Source organism: Aotus nancymaae, unplaced genomic scaffold (genome assembly GCF_030222135.1).
Source record: "Aotus nancymaae isolate 86718 unplaced genomic scaffold, 86718_ANA_hifiasm-v0.15.2.pri h1tg000019l, whole genome shotgun sequence".
NCBI lineage: Eukaryota > Metazoa > Chordata > Mammalia > Primates > Aotidae > Aotus > Aotus nancymaae.
This window is the reverse complement of record NW_026988431.1, coordinates 55,442,823-55,458,149: the sequence shown is the minus strand read 5'-3', so window position 1 is coordinate 55,458,149 and position 15,327 is coordinate 55,442,823.

Below are 15,327 nucleotides of genomic sequence, written 5' to 3'. Positions count from 1 at the left end.
CTGAGCAGCTTTTTCAGTGCTCCTCCTATATCTTAATGTATGTGAGCACTAGGATTTTTTTATTGTCATTTAGTACAAGATTGTGGTGCATGTGATGATTAAAGTAGCCTTAAATCAATAAGCTTCTGATCTATTTCAATCAAGTTAATTGTATGTGTTAAACTGCTATAACCACACATTGTACCACGCAATTCCTTTCTAGACATAATAATTCTCTTATTTGCTGTATTTAATTTTGGCCCCAAACCTTGAGCTCTCTCTTTCTTTCTCTTTACCTAATGTGACTGAAGTGGACTTATTAGGCTTTTGCGAGAGAGTTGTACTCCTGGCTCGAGTTACCTGGTCTAATTGAATGGATTGAATGGTACTGCTTTATTCATACAATCCAAAAAATGTATTTCAATGTTTTGATCTTTCATATATTTTTAAGTTATCATTGACCTTTGCAGTTCAAAGTCTTACTCAGCTTATTTTGTTGCCTTTGGAAGTTGAGAAAAATTTATGTTTTCCAACTGGGCAAGTCCCTGAACTTCCAGCCTCTCTGTTTCTTTTTCATTTTGCTTCAAATTTACTATATTTAATTTTCCCACAACTACCTTATAAAAATATTACCTAATCTGTTGAAACCATTGATACCCATATGCCCATGCTAAGATGATATTTTCTGACATCTAACCATATAAATAAAAATTCAGTTGTATATTACTGCATCCTACTTTATCATAGGGACAGTTTTGCCAAACGTTTTGTCATTATATATCACTCTCCCTATAGATTCTAGTACTAATATCTTCCAACCTCTTAAATTAATTGACTCTTAAAACAATACAAAGTTTTCTTGTGTTTTCATTTTGCCACGGTAGCATCTACTTCAAGAATATCCCACACCTTTTTTTATATCATTCTTGCTGCAGTAAAAAATAAACCCAAACCTTCATGGCTTAATATATTGAATGTTTTATTCTCAGTAATACTCCCTGTAATGAAGGCTCTGCTCATCTTAGTTGGTAAGTGAGTTAACAAGAGAGCTTCTTCTATGACACATATACGTATAATTTCCAAAGAAGAAAAAGGGAGTTTGGTAACACGTATAGTGGCTTTCAAAGCTTAGGGTAGACAAACATTTTGCTTGTGCTTCCATTTTGCTGACCTAAAGTAATCTCACAATTTCACTAACACTGTCAAAGGCAGTAGAGAAATACAATTCTACTGTGAGACAGACACTGCTAGCATCTGGGTATGGGGTAGTTAATCAAACAGAAAAAGTTAACATATTTCAAATTTTATTTTTATTTGAATGAAGATAAATTGAGTTTGCTTTTGATCTTTATTCATATATAAATTAGGAGTGTTGAGAAAACTTTCTTATACTTTGCCCTTTAAGTCTTCTAGTTTAAAAATATATACATTTTTTTCTAAGTTTAACATGCCACAGTTAGAGAATGCTGTTTCTCATTATCTGACTTTAAAGGTATACTAGGAAGTATATTAATTTTTTTCTGCTACATAACAAATAATGACAAGTTTAGCAGCTTAAAACAACATACTTTATTATCTCACAGCTTCAATCCATCAATCTAGGGTCCTCAACTCAGGATCTTAAAATTCCGCAATCAAGGGTAGTCTCATCAATAGTATTACCAGAAACTCAAAGTGGGAAAATCTGCTTCCAACCTTTCTCAGCTTGTTAGAAGGATTTATCTACTATAGAAGTGTGAGAACTGGGCCAGGTACATTGGTTCATGCCTGTAATCCAAGCACTTTGGGAGGCCGAGGTGGGTGGATCACCTGATGTCAGTAGTTCAAGACCAGTCTGGCCAACATGATGAATCCTTGTGTCTACTAATAATACTAAAATTAGTTAGGTGTGGTGGCATGCGCCTGTAATCCCAGCTACTCAGGAGGCTGAGATAGGAGAATTGCTTGAACCCGGGAGGCAGAAGTTGCAGTGAACCAAGACTGTGCTACTGCACTCCAGCCTGGGTAACAGAGTGAGACTCCATCTCAAAAAATAAATAAATAAAAAGAGAACTGTTACTTCAATATCACCAGTTGTCACCATCAGCTTATTGAGATCCAGAGACTCCTAGATATTTCATGTGCCATGTGGCCATTTCCAGGGCCTTCTTATCAACATGGCATTTTAATCCATCAAAGCCAAAAAGGGAAACTGTCTTCTCAAGAAATGTTTAGTTCCTCCTTTGAGAATTTTCAATTAAGTTAGACCCTACCAGGATTACTTCCCTTTTGATTAACACAAAACCAATTATTTGAGACCTTAATTACTCCTTCAAAACCCCATCATATTTCCATGTGTTATTGGTTATATTAAGATTGCTTGTCCTGCCCACACTGAAGAGGAAGGGATTAAACAGATGTGAACACCAGGAAGAGGCAGTTACAGGCCGTCAACTTAGAGTGTGCTCCACAGAGAAACATGGCTATTGTACTATTTCTATATAATAGTACAATATATATAATATATTATATATAATATATAATCCTATTATATATTCCTATTATATATAATTATATATAATATTCCTATTATAATTATATAATATAATTATATAATATATAATAATATATATAATCTATTATATATAATATATAATCCTATTTTATATTCCTATTATATATAATTATATATAATATTCCTATTATATATAATTATATATAATATTCCTATTATATATAATTATATATAATAATTCCTATTATATATAATATATAATCCTATTATATATAATCCAACTATATAATCCTATTTTATTACATTGGTGAAAAGTACATTGGTATCTAATAGATAGTTCCTAGATTTCTCTAATCATTTCTCAGTGTTGTCAAATTACTTTGCTAAAGATTGGCCAATAAATATTTCTTTAAATATCTTCATTTATTTCTAAGAATTTTACTCATATATGATACCTTTTGTATAATAAAATTATTTGATTTAATTTTATTTTAATTTTAAATTAGTTGGTTTTTTCTTTCCAAGATAAAAACCATTTTCATTTGGTATATATTTATATATTTTACAGAGTTAATCTAGAAGATTCAGCCAAAATCAAATCTATGGGCTGGAGATGTGCTACAATTTAGCACATTCTTTATTTTTCTTTCATTAAAAAGCTCTTTGCTATATTTCTTTTCTTTTCTTTAACAAACATTTTTCAGGTCCAGGGGTACCTTCTACCTCCTTCCACTCTACCTTCAAGTTGGCTCCAATGTCTGTTGTTCCCTTCTTTGTGTCCATGTATACTCAATATTTCTCTCTCAACTATATGGTTTGGCTCTGTCCTCATCCAAATTTCATCTTGAACTGTAGTTCCCACAATCCCCATCTGTCATGGGAGGGACCTGGTGGGAAGTAATTGAATCATGGAGGCAGTTACCTTCATGCTGAACTCATGATAGTGAGTTTGTACAATATCTAACGGTTTTGTAAGAGGCTTCTCCCCCCATTTATTCTGCACTTCTTGCTGCTGCCATGTGAAGAATATGTTTGCTTCCCCTTCTGCATGATTGTAAATTTCCTGAGACCTCCCCAACCATAATGAACTGTGAGTCAATTAAACCTCTTTCCTTTATGAATTACCCAGTCTTGTCTTAGGTATATCTTTATTAGCAGCATGAAAATGGACTAATACAGTAAATTGGTTCCACAGAGAGTGAGACACTGCTGCAAAGATATATGAAAATGTGGAAGTGACTTTGGAGCTAGGTAACATGCAGAGGTTAGAACTGTTTGGAGGGGTCAGAAGAAGACAGGAAGTTGCAGGAGAGTGTGGAACTCCCTAGAGACTTGCTGAATGGCTTTGGCAGAAATGCTGATAGTGATATGGACAATAAAGTCTAGGCTGATGTGGTCTCAGATGGAGATGAGGAACTTGTTGGGAACTGGAGTAAAGGTCACTCTTGCTATGCAAAGAGACTGGTGGCATTTGGCCCCTGCCCTAGAGATCTGTGGAACTTTGAACTTGAAAGAGATAATTTAGCATATCTGGCAGAAGAAATTTCTAAGTAGCAAAGTGTTCAAGAGGAAGCAGAGCAAAATGTTTGAAAAATTTGCAGCCTGATGATGCAGTAGAAAAGAAAAATCCATATTCTAGGGATAAATTCAAGTTCCCTGCAAAAATTTGCATAAGTAACAAGGAACCACATGCTAATTGACAAGGCAGTGGGAAAAATGTCTCCAGAATATGTCAAAAACCTTCATGGCAGCCTCTTCCATCACAGGCCCAGATACCTAGGGGGAAAAAATGGTTTTCTGGGCCTGATCCAGGGCACCCCTGCTATGTGCAGCCTTGGGACTTGGTGCCCTGTGTCCCAGCTATTCCAGCCATGGCTAAAAGAGACCAAAGTACAGCTCAAGTCATTGCTTCAGAGGGTGCCAGCACCAAGCTTTGGTAGCTCCTACATGGTGTTGAGCCTGTGGGTGCACAGTAGTCAAGAATTGAGGTTTGGGGACCTCTGCCTCAATTTCAGAGGATGTAATGAAATGTGTGAATGTCTGGGCAGAAGTGAGCTGCAGGAACAGAAAGAACCTTATAGAGAACCTCTGCTAGGGCAGTGTGAAAGGGAAATGTGGAATTGAAGCCTTCACACAGAATTCTTACTGGGGTACTGGGTAGTGGAGCTATGAGAAGAGGGCTACCGTCCTTCAGACACCAGAATTGTAGATCCACCAGCAGCTTGCGTCATGGGCCTGGAAAAGCTGCAGACGATAAACACCATCCCACGTGAAAAATTACGTAATAATGTTTTGTGGACTAACTCAATCTGTGTCTTTTTTTTCCAAGAGTGAATTTGTATCATTTAAATTTTAATTAAAAATGTTAACTGTTTATGTATGTTATCTATTACTTTTTATTTCTGAATCACTATAACAGTAAACATTGATTTAGAATCATCATATTCTTAATATCCCCAAGCAAAATTAACCCGAAATTCATAATCAAATGCTGTTCCTTGAAATTAAATTAAGAAAATTTAGAATGAGTTATATATATACATATGTATGTATGTATATATTTCACAGGATTACTCAATAAATAATAGCAAAAATATTATGTTTTAAACCCGGAATTTTCTTATAGAGTAAAAGTATGCATTTAAATTTTACCTTGTACTTACTCATAGAAACTCACTTGCTAATATCAAGAATCCCCTAAACCCTGGTTAGGTTTATTTCATACCATTAAACACTTGTGTGGACTTCATCTGACATTTAATTCTGTGCAAGCTCTAGCAGCTCTGTAACTCACATGAAAAGTGGAACTGCAAACATCCAAGTAGTGAAATTTGCTATGATTCATAAGAGAAAATATTGTAAGCTACAGAAAATATAGGAATGTTGCCAAGACAATATAGCTGATGACTACTCTTATTTCCTGTCTCCTATCCATTGCCTTTTCTAAGAATTAATATCAGCATTCACAGTTTTACACCCTTGGTAGGTTAATATTATTATTTAAAGTTCAAGAACTAGTAACACTAGAGTGACTGTTACTAGCTTCTAGTAACTAGCAACTTGACATAAATATTACACAGCACTGCTTGTGAAATTATACAGATGTCTCTTACAAGATCAAATTCATGAGAAAAAAACTGTAAGAAACAATTTTGTAGTTAGCGTTGGTTCATATTAAAAACACAATTTGGCTTATTTTATTACTACTTGTAATTGCCTTACCTATGAGAAAATTATATACTAAAAATTCACATCACAGAGCAGAGTTGTTTTTTTATTTGCAATCTCCAGCTGCCTGATAACCGAGAAGCTAAGGACACACACAAACATACACACACACACGCACACACACATTTTTGTTTCTAATGCACAAGTTTTGGATGACATACTATTTATTTGAAGCTACTTTTAACTAAATCCACTGTTATGATGGCTAATAGACTATTAAAGCAGCCGTGTCCCAAGGGTTTGATGATATGGACTCAAATAGATTGTATTAAGCCATTCTTGCATTGATATAAAGTAGTACTCCAGACTGGGAAATTTTTAAGGAACGAGGTTTAATTGGCTTAAGGTTCTACAGGCTGTGCAGGAAGCATAGTGTCATCTGCTTCTGGGAAGGCCTCAGGAAGTTTTCAATCATTGTGGAAGGAGAAGGGGAATAGGCACATCACATAGGGAGAATGAAAGCCAGCAAGTGAGAGGGGTGGAAGGAGGCGCCACAGACTTTTAAACAAACTTGTCTTGTGATAAGTCACTCAGTATCGCAAAGACAGCAGCAAGCCATGAGGGATCCATCTGTATGATCCAAACACCTCCCACCAGGCCCCACTCCAGCACTGGGGACTACAATTCAACATGAGATTTGGGTGGGGACAAATATCTAAACCAGATCAAGATGATATTGTTAATATCATGAAGGTGAAAACTGAAATTAGGAAAAAAAAATCATCTAACCAGTAGTAAAACCAGAAAAATTGTCAATTTCACTTTATAATTTAATATACTTTTAAAAAGGTGTTAGTACTTGAATAACACTCTGTAAATGTTAGAATAAACACATGGTTACAGTTTTTATAAATTTTCATCATTTTAAATATGAAAATATTATAAAAAGATAAATGAAAGTTCAGATTGAATGTCTTTAAACAATTTTAACACTGATACTTTTTTGTTTTCAGAATAGTAGCGAGAAAAATAAATCTGTTCAAAACCTTTTTTAAATGTTGAATGAATGATTACTTATAAAATTTAAATTTGTACAAAAATAATAAATATCCATTTAAATAACTATTAAAACAGTTATATTGTTATGTTTTATACTTGGCAGAATGGCATGAATATTTACATTAAAAATAATTGAGCAAAAAACTCAATAAACAAATTTTTAAAAATTGAGAGTTTTCCTACAAGGAGTCTATAACTTTTAAAACATCTACTAGTTTACATTTACTTGCAATTCATTTCGCATGCTGTTATTATTTCCAGACAGTTTTATATGCTGTAATATATTTTAACTTTACTACAAGCAGAATATTGCCACATAAAAATATAAAATTTAAATCTGGAAACAGATTTTTTTAAATGAATTCAAAATTGAAATTATTTTTAAAATATTTTATTTAGTATATGAAAACAGAGCCAATGCATAGAGTCCTATGACTTCCTCAGAAATTAAAGGATGATAAATACCTAGAGAACTGTCATGTTTATCAAACTGTAGACTTGCTACGTATTTCAGATGACCACCTCCCTCTGAAACACATCTAATTAAGTCATGTAATGATAAAATGATTTCTCAGAAGTAATTTTTAAATAGAAAAATCAAATCATATATACATGTGTTATTATGATAAGAGATTTCCAAAGCATGTTTCCAAAGTACAGGTACTATCCTCACAAAAACATATTATTTTGACACATTTTACAGTTCAGTGAACTGATATCCAGGTTAACAAAAGCTTGCTCTTTCACTCCTCATTACTAATAATTATATTAAGGCTTGACAAAAATCAAGTAGAAATGTCAACATGAGGACTTCAAGTACTTTGCTGCTAAAGTAAAAATGTAACTGCAGAAATGAACCACTTTTTTTTCTTATTTTGAGACAGTCTCACTCTGTCACCCAGTCTGGAGTGCAGTGGCGTGATGGCTCACTGCAACCTCCGCCTCCCGGGTTCATACAATTCTCCTGCCTCAGCCTCCCAAGTAGGTGAGATTACAAGCACTTGCCAGCACAATTCCCAGCAAATTTTTGTATTTTTGGTAGAGATGGGATTTCACCATGTTGGCCAGGCAGGTCAAAAACTCCTGACCTCAAAGGATCTGCCTGCCTTGGCCTCACGAAATGTCGAGAATAGTCATGAGTGAGTCACCTCGACAGATGTAACACGTTTAGTATATTTTTCCTTTTGGGAATGCAATGAAACAGAATTTCATAAAGAAGCTGAGATTGCACTGTTTTTCTTTGCATTTCTCATATTGCACTATTTACTATGAAAATATGTGGGAAAGTATCTATTATAGGGCCTGGCAAAGAGTAGCCACTGGATACATACACCCTCCCAAGACTAAACCAGGAATAAGTCAAATATCTGAATAGACCAATAACAGGTTCATAAATTGAGGCAGTAATAGCCTACCAACCAAAAGAACCCAGAAACAGACAGACTCACAGCTAAATTCTACCAGAGGTAGAAAGGGGAGATGGGAGGATAAACATATATTTTAAATCCATTTTTCTCTATTAAATTGTGAGTTGTATATAATGTTATTAATATTTTATTAGTTATTTTAGATATTATATCATTAGTTCTTGACTTTTTTCTGGGGAGTGGGGTGAAAGGGTCTTGCTCTGTCATCCAGGCTAACATGCTCACTGCAGTCTTGTTCTTCTGAGATCAAGTGATGCTCCCACCTCAGCCTTCTGCATAACTTGGTTCACAGTTGTGTGCAACCAAGCCAAGCTATTTTTAGTTTTTTAAAAACTTTTCATAGAGATAGGGTCCAACTTTGTTTTCCAGGATGGTCTTGAACGCCTGGGCTCAAGCAATCCTCCCACCTTGGCCTCCCAAAGTACTGAAATTACAGGCATGAGTCACCACACGCTACCAGTACTTGACTTCTTAAAGTTTAAAAACAATTAGTAATTTTACAGTTTCTCTGATACCGATAAAATCAAGACCACTTCACCAGATACATCATTCTTTATTTCGCTTTGATTTTGCTCTGTGAGTTTAGTTTCCATACATTTCAAGACATTGCATTTATTTTTATACCTTCAAAAATAACGTTTGCTCACATACATACACTGTCCAGTACTCTTTATTTCATTTCTTTTTTCGTATTTCTATCAGGAATCATTGTCCTTTTGCTGGAAATAACTTATTTAAAATTTGTTTTAGATTGGACTGACTCGTCCTGCATTTTTCTGGTTATCTATGCCTAGAAGCATCAGTTTTGTAGCAATTTTTGTTGATTAGAAAATTATCTGTAAATGTGTGTTGTGCATTATTAGGGGGAGTTTTGTAGATTTTTTTTCCCCTAATCAGAGCTTGAAGCACTGGTAAAATTTTCTGCTGATACCCTGTTCATGTTTGTTTGTTTGTTCCTTTTTTTATGGACCATGTAGCCCCTTGTTTGTTCCAAATTTATTCAGATGATGTCACTTCCAGCTCCCTGTCTTCAGTGATTAAATATTCAATTCAGTTTCCTTCTACCTTGTTATAAAATGTTCTGCCAGTAACCTTCAGGCTGTCTGTCCTGGACTGGCACCTATTTATCACCTATTAGATTTATGCATATGGTTTTTAGTTTTTAATATTTTTTATCATTCTGCAATTTAATCTTCATTATCTAGTTGCTTGATTTTTTATGTTACATTTTACTAGTCATTCTTGTTGAAAGATAAAGAAGGTTAAATCGAGTTAGTCATTTTCTTGCTGTTCAGTTTACTGACATTCAAGCTGTTACATTTGGTCCATGTAGCCTTTTCTCTGCATTACTCTCCCCCACAATTAAGATTCAAAGCTACAGAGAAAAATTGTCACGTGAATAAAGAAAATTCATCTTGCATCTGGTCACTGAACATTCTGCACTCTTTTAGCTGCAAGAAAGTCACATGTTGGTTATGTTCTTTCCCATCTTTATTGTACTTTGTTCAATAAGCAACTTTTCAAAGTGCTCTCTAGTCGTAATTCTGAAATGTCATGCTGATTCTTCCTCCACTGGTTTTCTATTAATTGGATTTATTCTCTTATTAGGAGTTTCAAAAATTGGTGAAATTCTACATTTCTTCATGCAGTACCTGAACATTCTGTAAGGCAGTCAAAAACAAAACTCTAAACAATATAAGCTTTCTCACAAATTCTCGCTCTCATTTAATATTGTTTCAAGAACGCTAGCTTGTGAATGAATGTAGGGGTTTCGCTTTAAACAATTAGAGAGAGCAAGGGATCCTTTTGCATTAGATCCTCCAATTTATCAAACATGGAATTGTATCAAACATTGTATTGTATAGTTGCCTGGAACTTCTCTTCTTAAGCCATATGAATTAGTGGATAGCTCATTGTTTAACATTATTGAAGTGACTCTGTGTAGCAAATCACAGGAATATTTTGTTTAATTGTTAAAATATCCCTGCCACATTTGAAATAAACCTTCTTGTTTGTAATGCATTTCTCTTTAAAATTTCTGATTTGATAAATCTTATATTTTATTCATGTATATCTGAAATTGAGGCCTTTTTATAGTTTGTTTGGAGAAACAACATATTTGTATTCTGGACAGACTAGGACAAGAGAATGATTTGTGGGCTTTCTATCATTTTATTTGCTTTAAAACAAGTTAAATAATATTTATCTATTAACAAATTTTCAAAGTCTTATCTAGTCCATGTTTTTTTTTTATTTTTTTATTTTTTTGAGACGGATTCTCACTCTGTCACCCAGACTGAAGCTCAGTGGCACGATCTAGGTTCTCTGCAACCTCTGCCTCCAGGTTCAAGCGATTCTCATGCCTCAACCTCCCGAGTAGCTGGGATTACAGGCACTCACCACCAAGCTTGGCTAATTTTTGTATTTTTAGTAGAGATGGGATTTCACCATGTTGGCCAGGCTGGTTTTGAACGCTTAACCTCAGGTGATTTGCCCACCTCAGCCTCTCAAAGTGCTGGGATTACAGAGGTAAGCCACTGTTCCAGGCCTGGTCCTGTATACTTTAAAAATAAAATTGTGTTTATTTTAAAATGTATATGTGATGGAGATATTTATGGCCCAAGAAAAAAGATCCTTATCTGGAATTGATAGTATTACAAACGGTATTAATTTTCTCCCATATGCATTCTAAACCTTCTAAAAATAAATTGCTTGTTTTTCTCTTGAATTAGTAAGAGATCATTGGAAATTCAATTGTGAAAGCTGGTATTTAAATTAAAAGTTAGAAGATGAGGGACTAGAATAAACTTCAGTTTTATTTCTATGATAAATTGCCACCTTATGTATTTGCATTCTTAAACTAACCTCGAAGCAAAATTAAGTGATCATCAATAGGCAGATTCTATACTTTGCTCCTAAAGCTTAACTCATAACCAAAGAATTTAGAGATCAGAAAAAAGCCAATTAGTTTCAAACCATTTTCTATAATTTAATGTGTTTCACTGTAAGAAAATAAATGCTACAGTATGTAAGAGTTCAGACTATAAAAATCACCAAGTATTATGTTTTAATATGATTACCAGTCTTATTAAAGTAAAATATCACTGGAATTGCTTGACATTCTTCCATATTATTTGGAATATTCCTGAGTTAGAATTTAACTGAGTTAGAGTTTCTATGTTAATTAGTTAATAATTAACTATTTAGGATGATCAAATAAAATAAATACAAAACACATTTCATCTTTATTAGTACCATACACAATTGTCCATGGTTTGAACATTAGTCAGTTTAAAATCAAGATGTGTTTAATGTTAGTATAAACATGTTGCAAATAATTGAAATGAAGTTTTCTATGAATTACAGGGTGAATATTTTTCATAGTACAATTTTATCTAACTAATGTTAAGTTAAAATAACTATTCTTTATAATATAACAATTACAGGTGGACAAATCAGTCAGTTTTAGGGAAATCACAAAAAAAAAAAAAAAAAAAACACCCTTCTCAAAGAAAACATTTTACCTTTAAAAAAAACAATGTTTTTGAGTAGTTTTAAATTTACAGGAAAATTGACTAGTACAGAGAGTTAACATATCCACCCACACTAACAAATCAGTATGCATTATCATTAAGTAAATTCCGTATGTTATTCAGAGTTCCTCAGTTTTTGCCTAATACTCATTTTCTCTTCTAGTTTCTCATTCAGGGTATCAGGATAAATTTATTTAGTCATCATGTCTGCTGCAGATCCCTCTCCCTGTTCTGGCTTCTTAGACTCTCCTTATTTTTGATGACCTTGATTTTGGAGTGATATTAGTTAGGTGTTTCGTAAAAATATTTCTCAAATTTGATTTTCCTAGTTTTTTTTTAATATTTAGAGCATGAGTGTGGTTTTCCAGAGAAATAGAACCAATATGATATGTATAGCTCTGTGTGTGTGTGTGTGTGTGTGTGTGTAGATTTATTATATTAAATTGACTTGTGCAATTATGGAGACCGGTAAGTCCAAACTCTGCTAAGCTTATGTCCCAGTTAATTTCAAAGCCAAAACTGGTATAGAAACAGGAAAAGCTTATGCTCCTGTTCAAAGGTCAGTGGAGAAAAATTAACATTACTTAAGAAAGAGTTAAACTTCTGTTTGATTCAGGTCCTCAACTGATTGGGTGAAGCTCACCGCCATTACGGAAAAGGATGGAAATTTTTGTTTTATGAATTTTTATATAAACATAAATTTTTAACTCCGATGATTAAATGCCCAGGAGTACGATTGCTGAATCATATGGTATAACTGACTTGGCAAAGAGCTGCCAAACTGGCTTCGGAAGGACGATGCTATTTGTTTTAACCAGTCTACCAACTTAAATGTTAATCTCATTCAGAAACACCCTCACAGAATAATTTTGAATAAGTATCTGGACACACTAGAACCCAGTCAAGTGTGTATATAAAATTAACTGTCACAAGGTTTTAGGACAAAAGACCAGAGAAGTAAGGTGTCATTACTATCATATCACACCAAGAGCATCGTCTGTCAACATGACATTACTTTTTATTTTAACCTTCATCACCTGGCTGAGGTAGAGTTTGTCAGGTTTTTCACCATAAAAATAATTTTTCTCTCATTCCATACTGCATTCATTTGAGGCAAGGCACACTGTGGAGGCCACACTTAATTAGTGGAGAGCTATGCTCCGTTTCTTTGAGGGTAAAGTATCTGCATAAGGTAATTGAGATCCTAAATGGGGGACTTTTCTGTTCTTGCCCATTTATTTATTAAGTTATTTTATTTAATTATTTATTTACTTTACTATGGAGTCATGGACATTATATGCTTTGGGATATAATTTAATACTATATTTTATTGTTCAAAATTTTCCATTTTAGTTACCTGAAACTCCTTCCGTTAGCTTTTGTGTTTCTTTTGACATATCGTATTATTATAATTTTTTAGAGGACTTTCTTATTTCCTGGAGCTACAAGATGCTTTAACCTTATTTGTGTATATTTTGTGCCCCAGTCCTAAAACTGGCTTTCTCTAAAAAGCCCTAGTTCATTTTATTGGTAAACAGTCTTAGAAATAACAATTTACATGTTAGGTGTGCATGTTGCTACAAGAACATTATTCTTCTAGACCCTCTTCTTGCTAACGGAGGAAAGTAATATATGTGTTTATACTAACTCAGGTATATATGCATACATGTAAATATTTCTATATATGCTCATCCGTATCTATATTGTTTAACGTAGGTTCTTACTGATGTATCTAAATATAATATAACGCATGGATGATTCTTTCTAATTATCTGTAAACTTCACCAATGGTGAGAAACTGTATCCCAACATCTGCCATCAGTTTATCAATTTACTTGATTGTTCAATTTCACTATACACCTACAATGGTTACGATATTTTTAACCAGTATTTTCCTGGAAAATATTACCAACTAGAGTACTGTGATTAAGCACATTTTATTCAGACTTCATTCATTGCACCATTTCCAATGTTAGTTAAGCCAACACAGTATCACTTCAGTGAGATTTTTTCTTTATATATTTATAATACAATTAGTTATTTGTTTTTTGTTTGTTTAACATTCTAAATTGTGTTTATATATATATTTAATTTCACTCTTTACGTTATAAAGCTCTATGAGTTTTCACAAATGAATGGTGTTATCTATTCACCATTACAGTCTCACACAGAATAGTTACACAGCTCTAAAAAATTCCCTGGGTTTTACCTATTCAACACTCCACCAACACTTAACTCTGCCAATCAATGATTTGTTCATCCCCTCTATTGTTTTGCCTTTTCTAAAATGTCATATAAATAGAATACTACAGTATGCACCCTTCTCATACTGTTTTTTTTTACTTAGCAATATGCAAATAGAATTATATTTTTGCAGGTCTTGACAGCTATTTTTTATTATTATTAATAAATAGTACACTGTTGCATAGACATATCAACATTTGGTTTCACACTGGACTTCATTGAAGGATATCTTGGCTTCTTCTCTAACAGGATATTTATGTAAACTATGTCTAAATATTTGTGTCATAGATTTTATATAAACATAAATTGTAAACTCAGTTGATTAAACACCCAAGAGTTCAGTTGCTGAATCATAAACTGGTTTGCAAAGGACCATACTATTGCCAGCAATGAAGAAGAGAGTTTCTGTTGCTCTGAGTCCTTGCCAGGAACTGATATTACCACTGTTTCGCATTTTAACTCTTCTAATATGTGTGAAGAAATGTCTTACTGTTGTTTGTTTTAATTTGTAATTCTTTGTCAAGAACTTTTTCACATGCTTATTTACAATTGAATATTTTCTTTTGTAAGGCATCCCTTCAGATCTTTCCCTAAATTTTTAATTAATTTGTTTTCTTACTGTTAAGTTAGGGATGTTTTGGAACTTTGAATGCAAGTCATTTAGCAGATATGTATTTTTAAAATATTTTCCTCCAGTCTGTGGTTTGTTGTTTTATTCTCTTAACTGCTTTATTTATTTATTTATTTATTTATTTATTGAGATGGAGTCTTGCTATTGTCAGGCTGGAGTGCAATGGCGCAATCTCTGCTCACAGAAACTTCTACCTCCTGGGTTCCAGCAATTCTCCTGAGTAGTTGAGATTATAGGCACATGACAATATGGCCAACTAATTTTTGTCTTTTTAGTAGAGACAGGGTTTCACCATGTTGGCCAGGCTGATCTTGAACTTCTGACCTCAGGTGATCCACCCACTTCGGCCTCCCAAAGTGCTAAGATTATAGCCTGAGCCACCATGCCTGGCCAACTGCATCTTTTACATACTTTAATTTTTAAATTTTAGAAAAGTATAGACTATCATTTTTTAATCCATGCTGTTAGTATTATGTTAAAAATTACTTACTGAACCACAGGTCACATGGATTTTCTTCTCCTTTTTATAAAATGTATTATGGTTCTCATTTTATTTTTGGCTCTGAACCAAACTTGTGTTAATTTTTGTGTAAGGTATCTCAAATCTGTAACGTTTAACTAATTAATCTATGTATTTATTATTTTGTAAACACCATGCTGTCTTAAAAACTGTCAATTTATATTAAATATTGAAATAGGGTAATTTGAGACTTCTTTCTATATACATGAGAGTTATGTTGATTATTCTACATCTTTTGATTATCCATAGAAACTTTAGAATCAATTCATCAA